This window comes from Amblyomma maculatum, chromosome 10 (genome assembly GCF_055883805.1).
Source record: "Amblyomma maculatum isolate TAMU_Amacu chromosome 10, ASM5588380v1, whole genome shotgun sequence".
In the NCBI taxonomy this organism is placed as follows: domain Eukaryota; kingdom Metazoa; phylum Arthropoda; class Arachnida; order Ixodida; family Ixodidae; genus Amblyomma; species Amblyomma maculatum.
Genome location: NC_139353.1, coordinates 80,632,528 through 80,654,193, shown reverse-complemented (window position 1 = coordinate 80,654,193; position 21,666 = coordinate 80,632,528). Strand labels below are relative to the sequence as shown.

Below are 21,666 nucleotides of genomic sequence, written 5' to 3'. Positions count from 1 at the left end.
TTGCGTTTGACTAATGGGCCAGGGAAATTCAAAAAGGATGTCACACTACTTTACCGATTAACCTGTGTTTTTGCAACAGCAGTTTCGGATGGACAGCCCACTTTCTGAAACTGATGTTAGAAAAATATAGGATAATCGGGAAAGTTGTGTGATATCCTTATATATATACGGCATAGCCGTCAATGTAGCTCAGTTGAAACAGCACTGGACGTGACATTTGGAGTTCGTGGGTTCGATTCCCAACATTGGCGCGTTGTGATTTTCTTCCGCTTTGCATTTAATGTTCTTTATCCCAATAATCACTATAAGACAAATTCCACTAAATGGCAACAGTATAAACACAAAAAAGGAAAAAAAGGAGAGAAACACAACGTTTGTCTTGCACTCGTAGACTGCTCGCTCCTTCAAATTTAATATATATATATATATATATATATATATATATATATATATATATATATATATATATATATCCGTATAACTCGTGCTATGGTCTTTCCAGTTGTGATGTATGGATGCGAGAGTTGGACTGTGAAAAAGGCTGACCGCCGAAGAATTGACGCGTTTGAATTGTGGTGCCGGCGAAGACTCTTGAGAGTTCCTTGGACTGCCAGAAGATCAAATCAGTCGATATTGTCGACCATAAACCCTGACTGCTCATTGGAGGGTCAAATTCTAAAGTTAAAACTCAGCTACTTTGGTCATCTGATGAGAAGAGAGGAGTCGCTGGAGAAAGATTTGACGTTGGGAAAGGTTGACGGTCGCCGGAGATGGGGTAGGCAGCGAACGCGATGGTTAGATGGCATCCTCGAGGCACTGCAGATGAAGTTATGTGATGTTAGGAAGATAGTGAGAGACCGGAAAGCGTGGCGTGAAATGGTCCATAGGGTCACGAAGAGTCGGACACGACTGAACGACTGAACTGATCTGATATATATATATATATATATATATATATATATATATATATATATATATATATATATATATATGTATGTATATGTATTGTCACCTGCCTTCGCAGGACGTCGACAGAAGATGAAAAAGAACGGTCGGGTAGATTGGTGAAGAAGAGAGAAGAACAAGGCCAAAGGGATGTTTGTACGCTTTGCCGCAGTCTTGTTTGGACCGAACCCTGTAAATAAACCCCCCGTGCGTACAAAGCACGTAACATCTTGGTGAGAAATGCTTGGGTAGCGAGCACGGAGCGTTCCACCCAACGAAGAAGCCATAGACTCGCTGGTTTACCACCAATGCCATCAGATATGACTGAACACGGCAGTGCCGAGTAGCCAGGACCATCAAGGGCGAACAACTGGCCCCATCATCCAGAGCCGCGTACATTCTCTGGAAAACCTGAAGAGGACGTTAATGAGTGGCTTAAACACTATGAAAGAGTGAGTAAATACAATTGTGGAACGCTGCTTCTAAGCTGGCTAACTTGGTGTTCTTTCTTGCCGCCACTGCCTTCGACTGGTTTGATAATCGCGAGGATTCATTAAGTACATAGGCTATCTTTAGCAGCCAGATCAAGAAAAATTTTGGGATGAACCAGCGAAGAAGAAGCGCGCTGAACAAACTTTGCTTCACAGGGCGCAAGTACTAGGAGCAACTTGTACTGCATGCATCGCAGCCATCTTAAAGCTATGCAAGCTGGTCAATCCCAGTGGAAGACGTTTATAATTTTCTTAGTAGCAAGGAGAGCCTGAGCACCACCACTGATGTTATAAAGCATTGTAGAACTTTTAGGCTCTTAAGCTGCGTCGAATTACACTTAAATTTGAAGACTGGCCAATGTCACCTCTGTTGCAAGTGTTGAAGCCTGTCCTTCAGCTTTAATGGTTGATGATACAAGAGATTGTACGCGAGGAGTTGTCCGGATCCAGGGACACCATCAGTGGTGAAGAATATGTGCGGCAGAGTTATGCACCGCAGGCAAATGCTGCCGCCCTGCCCACTCCGTGGGTTCAACCTAGCGGCGCTTCGAATATAGACAATCGGCGCAGCTCTACTCAACGTTATGACCACCAGACAACGGAAAGAGAGCCTGCCTAATCTGGAAACGAGGTTCGTCAGCAGTGAGCCTGGCTACAACCAACGTCGCGACTTTGTTAGTGAGGACTCTTATGCTGATCGCTGGTGCCCTCAGCTTGTGTGCTACAGGCGTGGCATTGCAGGGCATATCGCTAGGTACTGCCGCCGTCGTTTTCCAATTGTCCAAGGCTTCTGACCCCCCGCGAACATTCACGGACGGCTGCACACCAAACAGCAGCGATCCCCGAGTATGTCCACTTGGTACTCGTACCATTCGACATATTTGCGAAATTCATCTCCTGCATCTGATCGTAGTGTGACGCCGCCACCCCAGCGCAAGCGCAGGTCACCTTCCCCTTGACGTCGTTCTTCTTCTCCGCCTCAGGGAAACTAGGACGCGCGGCCAATGGAAGTGAGGCCGCCGGCGAGTCGAAGACGTCCATACTTCTACCCGTGTTTATAATAAAGAATAAGTTGGAAATGTTTGTTGATGCTGTGAATACAATGGTTCTTGTGGACACTGGTGCAACAGAATCTCTTATGAGTTTTAGTTTTTAGAACCGTTTAGGTAGAAAAGTAATGTTCAGTGACCGTGCAGTGTTATTCCGAGGTGTCGGTGGTGAACCTTTAGTTCCTCTCGGTGTGTGTGCTTCGGATGTTGTTATTGGTGGCTTCAAGTTTAGAGTAGAATTTGCAGTGTGGCTGCATGATCGATGTGATTCTTGGGATTGATTTTCTGCAAGAGTCTGGTGAAACTTTAGACAGTAGTACAGGTGAGATTTCTTTGAATCCTTCACTACTTTCGGCTCTTGTGGATGACTCGACACCTGATTTTGGAGTATTTGCTGTGGAAGAATACATAATTTTGTCAGCGTTATCTGCAGCATTCATTCGGGTTTTCCCTATTCGCAACCAGTGCGAATCTTTTGAGGCTATAGTAGAACCTACGCGATTCACCTGCTCTAAGAAGAGTATCCTTGTGCCTCGTTGCGTCATTGCCGTGACTAGAGGCCGCACTGATCTGTGTACTACATTGGACCACTCTGAAGAGCCAACTGTGTTGCCTCGAGGCCTAAAACTCGCCCGTTTTGAGGAAGGCGTATCAGGTTCCGTCGCGGCGTTAAACAGCTCTGTCACTGAGCAGCAGGTGCAACCAGGTATGGAGACCCAAGTTACGGCTACGATTAATGAGCCTCTTTCTACAACCGAGCACCGCATTCTAGTGGAACTACTTCTTAAACACATGAGAGTGTTTGACTTTGCCAAGGACGACTCAGCGCCACTGCCTACCAGTCGTATTCATTACACGATCAACACCGGGTCCGCCCGTCCAATACGTCAGAAGCCCTATCGAGTCTCAGCAGATGAGCAAATTCAAGACATACTAAAGCGTGGCATTATTCGAGAGTCCTGTAGTCCTTAGGCAGCTCCAGTTATTCTTGTTAGAGAGATGGCACATGGAGGTTTTGTGTTGACTACCGCCGCTTAAATACAGTCGCGAAGAAAGATGTCTACCCGCGTCCACGAATAGATGACGCAATTGACTGTCTGCACTCAGCTTCATACTCTTCTTCTATTGACTTGAGATCCGGCTACTGGCAAATCCCCATGCACATTGCAGATAAAGAAAAAACGGCATTCGTAACACCAGACGGGCTTTATGAATTCAACGTCATGCCTCTTAAATTATGCAATGCGCTTGCCACATTCGACCGCTTCTTGATACAATCCTTCGTGGACTAAAGTGTCAAATCTGTTTATGTTATTTGGACGACGTTGTAATTTTTGGCAAAACATTTAGTGACCACAACAGCCGTCTGGATAGCACACTTGATTGCATGGAACGAGCGGGTGTTGCACTGAATGCAAAGAATGTCATTTTGGTGATCGTGAAACAATTGTCCTCGGTCACTTAGTTGATAAAGAGGGTGTTCAACCAGATCCCCCAAAAATTGAAGCTGTTAAAAGTTTCGCGTGCCCAAATCAGTAAAAGAGCTGCAGAGCTTTTCGGGGCTATGCTCGTAGTTTCGACGCTTTATACCAAGGTTTGCAGACATCGCTTACCCACTTACGAGGCTACTGCATAAAGATACACCATTCAATTTGACCAGCGAATGTGACTCAGCTTTCCGTCATCTGAAGTTTCTTCTGACCTCGGGCCCAATCCTCCGCCACTTCTGCCCATCAGCTCCAACTTAAGTACACACTGACGCAAGTGGTATCGGTATCGGCGCTGTACTTATACAAAGCCATGGACGCGATCAGCACGTGATAGCGTATGCCAGCCGCTCGTTGAGTAAATGTGAAATTACACGGTTACGGAGCAAGAATGTCTAGCCGTTGTTTTCGCTGTACAGCGCTTTCGTTCCTATCTGTACGGCAATGCTTTCACGATTGTGACCGACCACCATTCCCTTTGCTGGCTCGTGAGTCTTCGTGACCCCTGTGGGCGGCTCGCTCGATGGGCTTTACGCCTACAAGAGTTTAATTTTACTGTGGTGCATAGAAGCGACCATAAACACTTAGATGCTGATGTCTCTCTCCTATATATATATGTGTCCTAGCCTCAAATGTACTGTGTTCACCTCGTTCATTAGCAAGAGGAAAGTTTTCAAGGAAATCTTACAATTCCAAAACAAGCCTTAGATTTATTTTCATTTTCAGCGCCAATAAACGTGGAGGTGGCCCTCAACTCATTCTCTCTCATCGTGTGGGTTTGTAAAGGTGCAAGCTTGCAAAAATTTACTTGGAACACGAGCTGTTGTCTGTGATTCAGCGGAAATGTAGTGAGAGCATTTGTATGCACATTTCATTTCCTCAGCCAGGCATGGTAGGCAACCCCCTCACTAAAACGGTGGCTACGGGCAATTTATACTTAAATCTTTCATAAAAGCAAGAGGCAGACCCATTTTTTGCTTTCTTTCTCCCATTTTATATTACGTGCTGGAAGATCTGAAAGCACAGATCACTAAATGTTGGAGTGCAGTTGTTTCTGCAAAGATAAGTAATGTTAATTGGCATATGTTCGAAAATATGCTCGCCGCCGCGCTTTTCACATTATTATATGACAGTATGAGAGACGTCATGTGCAATTATTATAAGAGAAAGCAAGGTTCCTAATAAATAAAATATGAAATCCGCGAAATTTAGCGTAGATCACAGGTTAGTCTGCATTCATGCAAAATTATAGTGCTACTGAAACTGAGCCATTTTTATAAGCAACGTTGAATGCGAAGATGTTGGCGACTAGGATATTTATCTGCTCTCATTTCTTTTTATTTTTCATCAACAGGTGCTGTAAGTAGTTATTTGTAAAGTGCACGATACAAAAATTCCCTTCTTTTGAAATTTTAAAAATTCTTTCGCATACTTACCGCGAGATATATTGTAAACCCCGAAGTTAATCAGATGAAACTTTATTGCCTTTATCGGACATAAAGGTTCATGTTTTCATGAGTTATTAATGTTACCTTGGGCAGACAACTGTCGGACGCAAAAGTTACGGCACTGCAAACATAACTTCATTAAATGTAGTCTTTCTCTCTCGTCACTATCACGGCGTCAAAAGGCGGCTAGTATTTATTTTCTTTCGTAAGTTATACCATCATCCCGTTCTTGCGATCACCTTATTCCTCACACATTTTATGCATCCCAACGTTCTGACCATCCCAAATATCGATTTCGATTCATGTGACAATAAATATATTTAGCAGTAAATATTGCCGTGTCCCTCCCACGACTGGAATCACCTTACCGCTGATACTGTCGACAGTGACAATTACCTGATGGACCTCGTCGTGGTGGTGTAGTGATTCGGGCGCTCAACTACTGCACCGAAGGATGTGGGATCGGATGCCGGTAGCAACCGCCGCTGCCGGGATTCGCAAAGGTGCCAATGTACAGTGCGATGTCAGTGCAAGTTTAAGAACACCAGGGGTCGAAATTTCCGGAGCCTTCGACTCCATCGTCTCACATACCCTAACTTATTTTGTAACTTTAAATCCCCAAACTAAACTTATTACCAGATGGTAGAGAAGGTATTGCTATATATTGCATACTGAGGGGTTATTTACATCTGTGTCACTGCACATTTTTGAATAGCTATTTTTGTGTTTTGCCACTCCTCCTCTGTAGAGCCTTTGGCCCTGAAGTGTAAAATAAATATACAAAATTAAATTAATGTGGTTTTAACACATATATACGCTAAGTGTACATATAATATGGTTGTGCCCTCAATGCGAAGAATGCTCCTGCTGGTGATGTCGACTGCGAAGTCGTTGAATTGACAGCAAAATACCCTACCTATTTGACCGCACGTATATGAGATACACACCAATGTTCCACTTTGAGTGCGCGTCGTTCTGTATGAGACCATTCCGTTGCTCTCATCAAATTTCGCTTCCATTCCGCGCGAGTTGTATTAATGAGTGCCATGTACCTATAGGTGGACCATTTGGTCATCGAAGATGTTAGAGAAAGCACATATGAAACGTGCTGCAAGTGCATGCAAGAAGTTCAGTTGGATTCAAAGCTTCCAGAAAGGTCGCCAAGTTTTTTCGTCGAAATGAAACATTCCCAAGAAGACTTCAAGGAGCTTAATACAGCTTCCACTGAAGCGCCACGTATTTAACTCTAAAGGTCATATAGATGACATTTATGACAATAAGCTTCTTGGAAACACGCGCTTAACATTTATATGCTTATTGCGGATAAAGATGAGCTGTTACTAGGAGACAGTAGTCGCGATCAACATATCCGAGTGGCATATTCAATCAGCTCTTAATATATGGAGGGTGCATCATCGAAATGGTAAAATTGTAGGAGACAGCATATAAATTATAAAATGCACAAACTTATATTGTTGCTAAAATTTAAATGCATGACCAGATGTTTCTCTCACGTCATCAAGCCATTACAGAAGAACAAAAGGTTTGAAGAAAGAAACTTTTACACTATCGGCAAGATCTTTATGCCCAAGACGGCAATATATCGTTAATCTTTCATCAGTACTTTACATAAAAGCGCAGTGCAGAAAGCAGAGCGCAGTAGCCTATATTTTAAATAAGAGAAATGTATTCGTACTTTCAGTTCGGTGAGTTGATTAAAAACGATGAAAAACAAAGCATTGAAACTGACACAAGCTCTAATATACAGCTTGTTCCAAAATCATCAGTCCCTCAAAAACATCGAAGTTGGACACCAGAGGATTAACCTAAAGCCAGTAAGCACTATGAACAATTGATAAGAAAAACCTGCATCCCATGACAAAGCTGATTGCAGCACGCACTTTTCGCCTGATCTTTTGCTCATATTCCCATTTGTGGTCCGGTGGCTGAAAGCACTGCCATTTTATTAAAATGGGATGACCCATACAGAAGACGGGTTCTATAAGCGAATTTTGCTTGTGCAGTGCTGTGACAAACACGAAACGTGTGTTAACATCAGGAAGTACTATGCTAGTATAGCGGCACTCTGGTGTACTGGTGCAAAATAAAACTCAGTACACTTTAAGCAGTGCAGATTCTGTGTTCGACTGGTGTCGTGGTTGTTATAAACAATATTGCCTAATAAAGCTGTAATTCTAAATTTTAACTTGATGTTCACAAACATTTTGCCGCATTATATTGTTTCGCGTCCTTAGTTTTATCTGATTTTTTCCGCGCGAGTTTACACTCCCTTTATGATGCTGATTTCAAATATGTGCAACATCTCTACCACTCCTTTTAAAGTTTGTGTTCAAAGCTGCGGCCCCGTGGCCTCATCATTTTCCATGGTGTACATAATTCCTTTGTTATATCAAGCTCACAGAAAAGCACTTACATAAATCCAGTGTGCTTTGATTGTTCCGGCGATATCTCTGTACTTTTTTTATCACCATTGCAAAACGTGTGTCTGAGAACGACGCATTATCCCAAGGCTGCCGCTCATGCAGCGTTTTTCGCCTTGAGTTTATGAGACGTGTAAAACGCACATGGCCTTGAACTTGCTCATCAAATACGTAAGAAGTAGATGCGACACATGCCCGTGATAGAGCAACATCTTCCAAGGTGAAGTAATTTTCAGCATTGAGGCAAGAAAAGGTAGCGGCAAAAATGTGGAAATGAAATATCTCAAACTCCGTTATCGAAACTGAAACCTAGCTGTTTGAGGACCGATAGAAATATACGATCGTATCTCTTAAATTTTAAGTGGACGAAGCAAAGCCAAAGCTTGCAAGGAGCGAACATAGCTCTATGCATAAAATGTTGCGCCAGTGCCGAGACTGTGACCGTCTCCGTCAAGAAAAATTTAAACTAAATTAATTTGATGCCAACGCATTATATATATGTAACTATGACGACGCCTGCATCAAGGAAAATGGTCGCCAGAAACATGAAATTTGCGAACTATCACTATGACGTCTTGCTCGGCGAATCGGTCAGGAGCCGTCACAAATTACAAAGGGAGCCCGGCCAACACTAAAAATATTTAGGCCCTACCATAGTATTTGACTGTCCAACTAGGATGCCGGGGATTGACCTAAGTAAATTCTGCTAGCCTGGCCCAATTCAAATGCTCTATGTATACTTACAGAGGTTGTCAGTTTATGAATAAGTTATCCAATTTCAAGTTAATAGCGATTGTTTCAGGTGTGTCCTGTCAAGTCCAAAAACAGTTCTATGTTTCCTCGAAAACTTTCTAAATATTCTTGTCCACTACCCGAATTTGCATTACCCCTGAGTACCTGCGCATTGTGCCTATTAAAGCCCAATACGTAACTGTGATCCCCAGAGAATACGTGATGCCCTCATAGCATAGGAACCTTCACAATTGTGCGCAGTTTCAAACGTTTGTGCCCCAAGAAGTAAACCATTTATAATTTTGACAATTGCACTGGCCAGTCTAATTCAAGACACCGCTGTTAAAATATTTTTTTATTTTTATCTGTTACAAGTTATATAAGTAATGAGGAGTATAAAAAAGTATACAGCCTTTATTATTACTAGCCTACTTGCTGCAGCATGTAAATTATTACATCGCTTATTCGATCGCATAAAAATTATTTTTAATGAAAGTGTCTCTGGCGTTTGGTAAAAATTACAAATCTGATAATGCTGTTGGGTTGCGCTTATACCCCCCGAAAATTGACCAATCAGAAATTGGGCGTACTATAAAGGCAAATAAGAAAACCAAGTCGGATACATAAAAGGCACACTGACTTAAATATACCAAACAACAGCTAGAAACACATAACCAACACATATATTCTAGTGTCTTGACTGCATAAAAGAATCAAGGATATGCATGGGACACATCTTGTGAGAACGCCATTTTCGGAAAATTGTTAGCGTCTAGTGAACAGACTAAGCAATAAAGGACGTCTAACGAACTGCAAAGCTGTGTGAAATATGAGCTGATAATGTAGGAGTTCTCCAGTAAAAAAAAGAATGAGATCGCTGCTGAACCACAATTGGAGAAATGCAGAAGAGTGGGCGATGTTACTGCTGTTCTGGTGGCAATAAGTGCACCAATGTTTCTTTTTGCAGTTTTCTTCAGACAGTATAGGTTTTATTTTCGAATAACTTTTTGTTCCTTCTTTTCATAGTATTCTTATTTCTTTATTTACTTCGATCATCTTTATGGGAGGCAAGAAGAATTATGGACAGTTCGCCCAGGCTCGCCGTGGTGTAGTGGCTAGCGAGTTTGACTGGGACGTGAATGGACGGTTGTTCAATTCCTTGAATGAATATGGATACTTTAGATCAGTTTATGACTAGAATTGCTTGGGATTTGTCCGGCTTATTCGCCCATTGATTTCAATTAAGAGGAAAGAAATGCTAGGACATTGAAAGAACAAAACCTCGAATATGAAGTTTTATGAAGATGAAAGCTGGCGAGAAATCTCACTTCGACAACTCCTGTTTCAGAACAGGTTAGTACTGTAATTGAAACATAAAGAAAAAATATACATTTCATCCCGTTATCCAAAGCCGAACAGAGTAAAAACGACTACGATAGCAAATCGAACACTCAGCTTTACGCCTCCATGAGAAATGCAATGAACGCGTGTAGAAATTTTGTTTAAAAGACGGTATTAGAAACTGCTTGGTGGCCGGCAACACCGCGGCAACAATTTCAGTTCGCCATCTTGGCTCGGTCTAGAGGCCGCGTTGATTGCATCGTCCGCATGTCGTCAGCTTTGCATGCTTTCTTAATACCGGGAAACTGCCACGAATATTTTGATAGGAATTTTAAGTCACGTTTTAGCCTCAGTGCTGTTTCTACTAGCAATTCGCCGATTGGAGCTCCCTTCTCCCCCTTTAATGAGCGTCAGCACGCTTTCTACACCATTTCTTTTTTGCTTGAAGTTGCGGTTTGACGAATGCAACAATCGACACAATGTGTGTGTAGAAATGTCTAACTCCGTCTCGTAGCCTTTTTAATGCGCGCGTTTAGACACTGGTTCAGTCATCGCGCATCATTGTCACTTTTTTTACTCAAGTAGACCAACATTCTGGGTACGGTAGGGAGCGGTTATTTAACGCTGCTTGGACCCTTGTTGGCGGAAGCAACCTTTGTGGTAATGCTCACTTTTTTTGTGTGGCACCGCGTGAACTACAGTACTATTGTTCGGGAACCTCGATCATCTAGATATGCCAATATCCTCTTCAGTACAACCTGAAATGCACTTCGGCTTTTTCACCGTGACATCTACGGAGACCGGCGGATTTAATGCGTTTGTTTGTGGTCTTTACCTTAATTCTAGGAAAACTGGATACTATTTACAATAGTTTACGCACAATTATTTCGCTTGTTATGGTAGCGACCTTCCTTAATACAATGAAAAGTGCGGTCGGTAAATTAGCATAAGACTGTTGCTCTCAGGGTTGCAGTGTGTGCTGGTGAAATCTGCATGACTTTGTGGCTACTTACATTTAATATATTGACTATAGGGTTCTGAAAACGGGATAGGATTTCTTGGGAAGCAAGTCGTCACGTCTAGACACAAAATCAATAAATTAAAGAGCGTAAAGCTTTGTCGGCATGCTTTCATAATTTGACACGCATTTCTGGTGTCCGGAAGGACAAAATAACTATTTAGCGACTTTTTGAACGAACTTGAACCCAGGGAATCGCGTTTGCACAAGCCACGAAAAAAAATGAAACGCCGCGCATCAGGTGTTTTTTTTTTTTTTGCGCTGAACACGTAGCAAACAAAGCGTCATTCAGCGCGTGGTTATGAAGAGAGAAGAGAAATAGCCGAATAGAAAGTGAGAGAGCTTAACTAGGCGATGCCCACGAATCTAGCCTACATGTGGGCAGGGGTACAGAGGGAGAAAAAGGAAATGAAGAGAGCCGAGGAAAGGAGTTTGTCACATGTACAAAGATTGTGAGTGAAAAAAGGGTAGAGAGCACAAACTTAAGAACTTGACGCCGGCTACTTTAAGCACTTCAGGAGCGCCTTCACCGCTTTCCTATCTGAAAACGGTGTCGTCCAAGGACCACAATCTTCGCTTTTTTAAGAGGGCGATTGTCTAAGCGGCAGACTGTAATAATAAAAAAGGCAGCTCACACTCAAAGTCACAAAGTATGTGTGTAATCGTTTCTTCACACCCGCACTGCTCACACTTCAAAGAGTATGCGATTCGGATGAGATGGGAATAGGCGTTTCTAAACGCCACTTCTAGCTACAGGCCGCACAACATTGTAGTTTCACAGCAGTGGAGACCGAATGTTATTTGCAGTTGAAGTAATTAGGTCAAAGTGGCGCGAGCGGAATATCCAGCCTGCAGGCGTAGACCTTGATTGGCTAGTCACGTTTTGGGCGAGTAGTCGAAGGTGTCTTACTACGTCACCTATTGTCAACAGTATCTGGACAATGGTGGTTGTTTCGTGACCCGATCGAGCAGCGTTTTCCGCTAATTTGCTGTCAACAATTCAACTCTGGCCTGGTAGCCAATTGTAGATGATTTCGTGAGCCTCTTGTAAGGACATGTTTAAAATAATAGAATACAGGGCATCTTTGAGAAGTTTGTTCCGAGATATACTTTACAGCAGCACAAAGAGCAGCCAGTTCTCATCAGGTAGAGGTATTTTTGTGAGAAATGAGATGGTATATGTTTGCTGGCCTCGCAGTAGTGACGATGGCGCAGGCAGAACTGGTAGAGATTACCGAGCCATCCGTATGGATGTGAGTACGGTCCCAGTAGCCATTGTGTAGAATGAATTGTGTGAGTTCTTAGAAGGGCTTCCGTTGATAAATTCGATTTCTGCGATATCCCCGGAACAGCAAGACGTACACATGGGAGCCGTGGACTCCACAGTTGTGACGGAGGTCCTGCCGACGGAGTGCACTGTTTTGTAATTGTTGACTGGTGTATTGCTACGATCTTTGTAAATGCGAAATGTGATCTCTGAAGAGGCATTTGTGCAACGTGATGCTGTGGAACCCTTGGCACATGTCACGTATGCATTCGCAAGGAGTCTAGAGCAATTTATGTCGAAAGTCCTTGGTCTTTGGCGAGTATAATACTTCACAATGTTGAAGCGCTCTGAGGGAGGCCCAAGCATGTGCTAAGGGTCTAACCTTGAACTGCCTGGAGGGCATGCAGATTAGTCTTCCATGTGCTACGTACAGGTTTACTATACTGCAGTAATTCTAAAAATACTGCTCTGTACAACTGCAGCATTGGCTGTACCGAAGATCCCCATGATTTTTCGCCATGATAGCGAATTAATGAGCGATGGAGGTTAGATTTTTTGAATAATGTGCGAAGCGGGCTCCATATTAGATTGCGGTCTATCAGAATCTCTAAGAAACAATAAGATTTGTAGTAAGAAATGTTATGACCATGGATGCACACCGGAAATGGATTCATAGATTTGCGTGTATATTTCACTAGCGCGCATTTTGCCGGTGATACGCAGATACCTTGATACTGAAGGTGAGATGTAGTTATTGTTGCTGCCCGTTGAAGTCTTGCATGCACCTGGAGACGCATCGCAGAGGATGCCAAAGTGGGCATGTCATCGGCGTACATTGATACCTGGGTGGTGCAAGGGAGGTTGACTATCAGTGAGGTAAAAGCCTAAGGCATGACGAATCGAGTTTGTAGCTGGAGCACGTGGGTACGATTGGCCAGTATATTAGTGAAACGTGTTCCTTGCGGCAGTAGTGCAAACTGGAGCAGCACCGGCGTGTGTCGGCTGAAATAACATGAAAATAAAAAACACGTTTCAGTGTGTTTGCATTCGATCTGGCAAAAATGTTCTGCCATACAATTCTTTACCATGCAGTCGGCTCCTCTTTATTTGCACATAAAAAATAGCATATACTGTACAGTATTTTTAGCGTAAACGTCCAGCAATGGTTTGTAGAAATTCAGCACCAGAAATAACTGCTCTGTATTGGGCGACGTGTTTACGTGTAATAACTGGCAATGAGTTTGGTAAGCATTCGCCCTGAGTAAAAAGTATAATAAATGCACGGTCGATGCGTGTTTGCTTCCCACATACATCATAGTATTCTCACACTGTGAATACCGCAGTAAAATGCTGCATCCAGATTTCATTTTTTACTCGAGGCGTATCTTTGTTTGCCCTGCGAAATGTGGTGTTTTCCTTTGTTCACAGATCCATCATGATGGGCGTAGTTCTCAAAGAGCTGAGCGAAGGACCTCCATATTTCTTATACATCTACTAAAAACAAAACAACCGAATTACAAAGTATATCAAAATTACTGAAGAGAGTTACACAAGGGAAGGCCAAACGGGTGCTTCTGATTGTGAACCTATTTCTGTTGTATGTATGTGGCTCGATGCTATAAGCCAACAGCCATATACACACTGTTGTCATTGAGCCACAATCAGAAACCTCTTTCTAACCTACACGGTCTTTACTTACAGACAGCTAGCAGTTCTCAGAGTTATGGCTCAAACAGGTCACAAACTGACCAGACTGTGCGATTATGAGTCCTGGACCAGAAAGACTAGAATAAAAAGCTATTTACGTCTTGCTTCAAAAGGCTAAATTAGCAAGTTAAACGAGCACATTTATTTTAAAACACTGTAAGGAAGAGAATAATTGCACTGCATGAGCAAAGTACACTTCATGTGAGAAATAAAAGCCGGTCAAAGTCCCTACAGATCATCAGCATAATACTAAGCCTTCAAACTTGGCATCACGGCCCGTATTCCGAGCTTGCGTCGTTATCGTGAGTGTCGCTATCTCACCGACCTCGAGTCACATCATTGGTGGAAACGCTGGGAAATGATGTTGCCACCTCTACCGGTTTCGTAGTGGCAACGCTCGGTTCCGGCGTTTCAACCAATCAAAGGACTCGAGGTCACGTGAGATAGCGACACTTCGATAACAATGCAAACTCGGAATGCGGGCCTAGGTTTGGTTTTCTGTAATATAATTAGAGCAAACTCTTATCGAAGAGCAAGAGCTCATACGCTGGCGGTTTGTGAGCAGACTGCGATGGGTAATTGTATGAAGCAAGGCACTCTCATCGACTGCTAAACAAACAGTGGAAATTCAGGGGATTGTTCGCCGTTTTAAAAGTTTTAGCGGAGAGAAAATACATACATCCTGCAGACTTCCTTTTTGGATCCACATGACTTCGTCTGTATTTCCAACAAAAGTCAATTTTGTACAATAATGCATGAGCATGAGGTGCCGTGACTTACAGAACATTAGAAACGGATTCTGTGGAATGTCCCAACGGAACATAGGAACAACCATTCAACAGAAAATGGTGCAAAGGGTGGAACTCAACTGCGTTTTCATTTTGCATAAATGTTTATAAAAAACATACAGGACATGATTTATTCTTTTATGAAGGCATGGTCATCCCGAAACATGATATACAGAGAAACAAATGGCAAACGTTGCTTATATTGTTTAAAAACGCACGTTTCTGTCATCGCGATACTTTGTGTTGAGTCTGAGTAGACGTGTGTCGGCTCTATCACACATCTGATTAATTCTATCGCTCTTGCATCTACTTGCAGTATAGCTCCGTTTGTTTCTTTGAGTTAGTTTAACTAGATATGGGTGCGGTTGGCACGCGGAGTGTTCACAATGCATATATATCGGCGGGAACGCTATAGCCTCCTCATTGTGTACATAAGCCAGACCTATCCGAGCTGAAACAAGTGAAGAAATCCTGTAGCAAAGAAATAAAACATAAATACTCACGTTAGATCCTAATAATAGGCGAATATTTTCAGTCGATTACGCTAAGCTATCACTTCTGACACGTGGGGACTTAAAAGTACGTGAAACTAATGTACAAAGTTTTCTTTAGTTGCAGAATTAGTTGTGATACTCTTTCTGTGTGCGCTTGACAGAACATTCACCAGAGCGCATGCATCTATATATTGGGGATAGTATATGGTTAATATAGGGTAAATCGCACAGTATTTATTTGCACCCATTTTGTGTCCCACTCCAAGCTGTTACTTTCACAATAGTATATTGCTTGCACCTCCGGTCGTCGTGGCAGACTGGTCAGGGCACTCGACTGCTTTTCCCAAGGATGCGGGATGGAATCCTGTCTGCGGGAGGTGCTTTTCCATGGATGCGAAAAGCAAGGTGCCAGTGTGCTGTGCGGTGACAGTGCATATTAAAAAGATACAGCCAAACAATTGTTTGCATGCATTTGCGGGCAGTATTCTAGGCTATTATTCGCTAATCGGATCAAGAAGGGCTCAGTGCGGTTATGTGAGAGGTAAGTGTCGGGTCATAATATTGTTTTGATTAGGCCATCCCCGCTAGGAACGGTACCAGCTTTAAATTTAGAAACTCCAGAGCAGCACATACCGGATTTGGTGCTCCCTCGCCTAAAATTACTCGAGCTGCTAAGGGTTTTAGATTTGGCGAGGTTCTGGGAAACAGATATTCCTAAGGAATATTTGCTCCGCCCTAATTATGCGATGTTACAGCGCTAAAGAGTCCCTTCCTGCTGTTATCCTTTGCTTTTCCCTTCTCGGACAAACACCTTGCATCTATGTTTATGTTGTATTTATTTACAGCAGCACACTAAGCGCCGCTTTCAATCAAGCTCAGCAAACGTACATTGATGGTCTCTCCGTAACGCTTCCGCTTCGCATTCAAAAGTTACTAGGAGGCTCAATTCACACATACCCTTAGCTTTATTTCTAGCATAGTTACTCGCCCTGAATCCGTGTTTAATACTCTGATATCGTTTTCAATTTATCGTCGCTATTTCAGATTTCATGACCACGTAGACCAATACGAATTGTCAAGTGACGTCATTACGCTTGTACTTTGTGATCGTTACACGGTTTGTTAAACTACTCGCCCTAGTCAGTGTGGCTGATACGTTACACCCTCTCGACTAGTCCAGATTTTCATCTCCAGGTATCGCAATTTGCGTTGAGCGTTGTTCACGCCTTATCGCGTTATTATTGTACCACTCTGTTTTGTAATTTTCTTTTCTAGCTTTAAAGACCTTACTAATTCTTTTTACAAAATAAAGTGTATAGCTTTTTTTAATTTTCCATGGAATGGCAGGTCGGGACGATGTTTCCTATCTGAAAGTGAAATTCGGACACAGTTTTTATTTAGCTTACTCTAAAGAAAGGGATCAAGAAATTTCAACTAAGTGTACTTCACGTTCGCGAAGAAAAATACTTTGAAGGCGGGTCCAATAAATGTTTGTTGCGTTCTTGTAGAATCATATTCCCTTTCAGATTATCACGACGGCGGAGATAAGTCTGACATACTTGTCCTTCCCTTAACCTTTATTACGTAATATTCGTCATTGCAACTATACCACTCTGTGATTTATTGCAAATTCGTGAAATAGCGTTCTGAGGCAGATGTGTCTCGAAAGATGAAAGTACTGATCAAAATAAAACTGCTTATTGTAGCATTACTGTACCGCCAGACCGACAGCACTTATTTAACTGCCGCGCAAGCGGCGCTAGTCAGAGAACCTTGCTCGGCAATACGAGTCCCGGTTACGCACACAAAAAACACCTGGCGCTCCACGTGCCGTCGACGAGCGGAGAGAGAGAAAGAGTAGAATATATACATCGACGGCTATATATTGCGCGAACGACATGGTGTGCGGCTGTTCGCTTTGGCCAGGTCCAAGGTACAAGGCGCGACAAGCACAAGTGCACGGGGTAGCGGACGTAGTAGTAGTAATAACTTTATTACTAGGGGCGTAATGGAGTTCCGGTTAGACATGCGCATGTGGAGAAGCTATGGAAGGTTTTATTAATTTGTGCGTGAAAACGACTCCTTTGCCAAGATCCGTTTTATTTTCCATAAAACCTATTAGGCGTTAAGATAGAGAAATACTCTACTACCGTACTCGTTTACATTTCCACAGTATACAAAAAATACGAAAACAAAAAAATTTATTTAATGCAGTTTTACCTCTCTTGGACTCGCCAGTAAACAAAACTGTCTTCGATTGAAACAAATGTGCCGTTAGGAATTTTGGGCCGCATTTTGATATATTTTTCTCCTTCCAGGTTGCAGCGTTATCCGTGATAAACCAGAATTAGTTGAACCTGAAGTACCCTCCCGACCACGTACGTAACTATCAGTTTTATAACTCAAATTGGTCATTTCATTTCGACACTTGGTAACTTATGAAGGAAAAGTGCGTTACTTTATTAGTTTGTGCATTCTGATGAGCACCTTGTCTCAGGCGCCCAAGTTTCAGTTACGTTTTCACACTAGTGTGCTTCCACTTGGTTGAAATGCTCACACATGACCTGTCTGTATGGTGCGGCAATATTTTTTGTTAGGATTCCCATTTTGAGCTCAGACCTTAACGTCTATCTTTCTAGCTCGATTCTGGGGTTGACAGTGTGAACGGGAATATAAAAATCAAATTTGATTTCTCTTCGAGGAAGGTCTTTATTAACTGAGAAACATTTTGAAGCTTGGTCATGCGCTTTGCGACTAAAAATCTGGAGGCTCAAATCGTTTTATGGAGTACGAAGCAGGAATGTCCCCTAAGTTAATCGTTATGGAATAAGGTCCCTAGCCTTAAATATTTAGCGGCAATATTCGCTAGCAACCTGTTCCTGAATTTTCATGCTCAAAATGACTGTACTCTTTTCACAAGCTATGATTTTCGTTGAATAAATTTTTATACCATCGTGTCAGGCTGACTCGCTGGCCTATAGCTCACTTACATACACTTACGCTCGAGTCTTTATGCGTTCATAAGACTCCTTTCCGTAAAAAAGTAATTAATAAAACCTGAAAAAAAAAAAACAGTAATTCTGCTTGATTTACTAATTGCAAATGTTCACCGTACGAGTCTTGTCATCTCCAGAAATCCGGCAGTCCCGAAACTGTGATCCAGGAAGAAGTATGCATTCTCTATAAAATTATTCCCTTATTTGCAAATAAAAAAACCTGTAGTAGATAACGAATATACTTTGTATTAGAAGTCACTTTCGAACAGATACCTCACGTGCCGCCAAAATTCCGTTTTACTTACATTGCACCATGCTAGACCATATAAGTTTTAATGGTCGCCATTGTCGAGCAGTGGTTATGGTGGAGCAATTCTGAACACAGGCAGCCGAAAAGCAAAGGTCCGTGTACTGTGTGATGCCACTGCAAGAAGTAATAACTCCATCGTTCTCAAATTTCCGCAGCCTTCAACTACTGCGTTCTCATAGTCTCAGTTCTTTAGGAAAGTTAAAATCTGCTAGCAAAACCAAGAATTCTCATGTTTTCGGGCGCGAGGGGTATGTGCAGTGAGTGACACCACGAAAGAAAGTTTCCAGCTTCTTTCTTGTTCATTTTTATGGGATGTCATTATGGTCGAGCCAGCCGGTAATGATCTGTGTGGCTGGACGGTTCCGTTATAATGGCAGGCTGACATGTTGACGATGGTTTGAACAAGCTCGCCGCGCTCGCTGCTACTTGCACCACCTCGTGTGCCGGTTGTCTGACATAGGCGAAGAAACCATCACATGCATACCGGCTTGCCGCTATCGCGGGGCCGAAGCGACACGGCCGCAGCTGACCTCGGGCATAAAACCATGACTGAGAGCACCACAGTGGTGGCGCGCGAAAGCGCTAGTCATGTGATTTTATTTCTATTTTACGGTATTTCTCTCCTGCTTGGACAAAAAGATACACATGATGCTTTCTTTATCGTAATTAATGGAATGGGGATTTTTGAAGGCGCTCTCCAACTTTCCAATTGATATTTATGGGACGGAAGTCCACATTTCAGAAATTATAAAAATTACCATTTGATAGGTAAGTGATTACGCAACAAAATAAACTTGCCTGTGGTGCACAAAGCGGCTTGCAGTTGTATGAAACCGGTTTCGTTCAGCATCATCATCATCAGCCTGAATATACCCACTGCAGGGCGAAGGCCTCTCCCATATTTCTCCAATTAACCGGTTCTGTGCTTCAGGTTAGCTGAGACACCCGGTTTCGTTGGCCTACCTCAAATATTTTATTTTTAACCGTTGCTTCAGGTCAGCTGGGACACCCGGTATGTATCACACGTGCTAAACACATTTAAACAGAAAAGCCACTGATGAAAGCCGTTTATTAACTAATAGTAGGGCTTTTGTTTCCTGCGCGTTATTTTTGCCCAGCAGTATCACCATAATATTTTTTATATTACAGATGATATATCCTCGAATAAGTATGACGCAAAACTTAAACGCCATGCTACGAAACTGATGATATTCAGGAACCTTGCTTTCAGCATTCGCAACTAGGAAATACGGAAAAATGTAGCGTGTGCTAAATATTATATATGATAGGTGTTTAACATTTATGAAATAGAGCAGTCATCCCAAATGCCGAGTAATAGCAGTTAAGGCAATGAGTTTGTTTCCTTGGCCTTTTTTCTTTGTGGAATATGAAAAGGTTTTAACTAGATGTTAGATAATGCGCCAAAGCAGGCTTGTGCAAACATTATACGAAAAAGGGAATGATGCGCTACAGTTTTAATGGTACATGTGGTCCCATTTGGCAGTCCCCGCGTCACATTAGAGAAGGTTAATCGTGGCGTCTGCAATTAGCCCCTGTGTAGCGGCTAGTATGATCGTGAAGACACGCAGTTTACCCTACTTCTGTCACCCATCTTGGATTTGCCGCGTAAAAGGGCGAGGTTTAACCCTACCAAAGCTAGTTAGACGTGCGAAAGCGCACGCCACGATTGATGAATGGGAAAAACGCTCGCCTACTGATCCTGTACCCAGGTGTGTACCTGATTGGTTCGAGTTCGCTGTAAGAAATTGCATGAAAGCACTATAAATGTTAATGGCCACCCACCAATTACCTCACAGTGATAGACCCCATCACCCTCTCTGCTTGCTGGGGAAATTGAAATACCTATAAGGAAGACTCGCGTGTTGGGCAAGCAATGTACCGGACTTAATTTAAATTTCTCACGCGAGGCCGCGTTGTTGCGTCCTAACGAAACAGTATAGCCAATAAAAGCGGCGGCCCTTGCATTACACATTTTTAGGATCAGACCTTCTGTAGGATTGCTTTCACACCTCCGTGTGTATACACCCGCGAATTCCGTGGTAGAAGTGCGGTAATATAATTACGATCTGCACAAGAAGAGACACGTGAGGTTGTCGACCAGCTCTGGAGCTAACCTTGTACTGTTGATTTTGCAGTTGGAAAGGAGGACAGTATCATGCACTTTTAATCGAACCTAACCAGTATGCAACCATTATTGCGGAATCCAACCAGTAGCCGAACCTGGTTTCGACAAGGCTTGCGCGTCGCTATTTCCGCAAGATTCTTGCTCAGTAGTTTTTATCGACTTGTGTTTTAATGCTTACTTCGTAAAAAAGCGTCCAAATTATGCTGCCTTTGTTAATCAGTCTTCACTTCCCTTATGACGGTTCACTCACAGTTTGAGGACTGTAGGAATGATGGCTTTCATAATTAGGGCAGAAAATAAGGCACCCATGTACTCTGCAGTGTCAGTGCGTTTTACAGAACCTCACTTGTGGAAATTTGTAGAGTACTCAACTAGGGCTTCTCTCATGGCCTGAGCCTATTTGCGACTTTAAGCACCCTCAACCAAGCCAAACCAATTGCATATTTATTCGAGGCCATATTTTTTACTTATTAGTTTCTTTCAAATACAAATCGCAGAATGCTTTATTCAGTCGACATGTACGAATGAATGAAGAAATCGCGAAATCAATGGTAGTTATCCCTGCATTGTCTAATAACTTGCTGTTCGCGCGATTATGTCAACAAGATTATGAGCGGCATCATTTCTGGTCACAAATTTTCTTGGAAGCTAATGGTGGTGCTAATGGTGAAAACGCCAAGAAAGATAACATCAAGAAAAAGAAATAACGGCGCCTTGTGACTCTGGATCACCGCTTTAAGAACTGGCAAAGCCTAAAATATTCTTATTGGTCGTATTGAACTAGCGATGTTAATGAGGCTTCCATACTTGAATGAATTAATGCGAGTATAATAAGCAATAACCTATTAGGCTCGTTCGAATTAAAAGCCATCGCCGTTCCCCTGCTTTACGAAAACGTCTAGGAAAATTGGCTCAGGCATGCGGGCACCACCGAACCTAATCGAGTCCTGATATCACATTGCCAGCACAGATTGTTCCTTCGTGTTCCAAATTTGACAGTGGCTTT

General features: G+C 42.6%; 1 long non-coding RNA gene across 1 annotated transcript in view; it reads left to right on the top strand.

Annotated features, from left to right (window-relative positions):
• Positions 1 to 5,190: 5,190 nt before the first annotated feature.
• The window catches only part of LOC146176853 (uncharacterized), a 37,098-nt gene continuing 20,622 nt past the window's right edge, over positions 5,191 to 21,666 (top strand). Inside the window, exons 1-2 of the long non-coding RNA XR_014701224.1 lie at positions 5,191 to 5,331; positions 17,527 to 17,586. This is a non-coding gene — a long non-coding RNA (uncharacterized LOC146176853). The remainder of the gene's footprint in view (positions 5,332 to 17,526; positions 17,587 to 21,666) is intronic.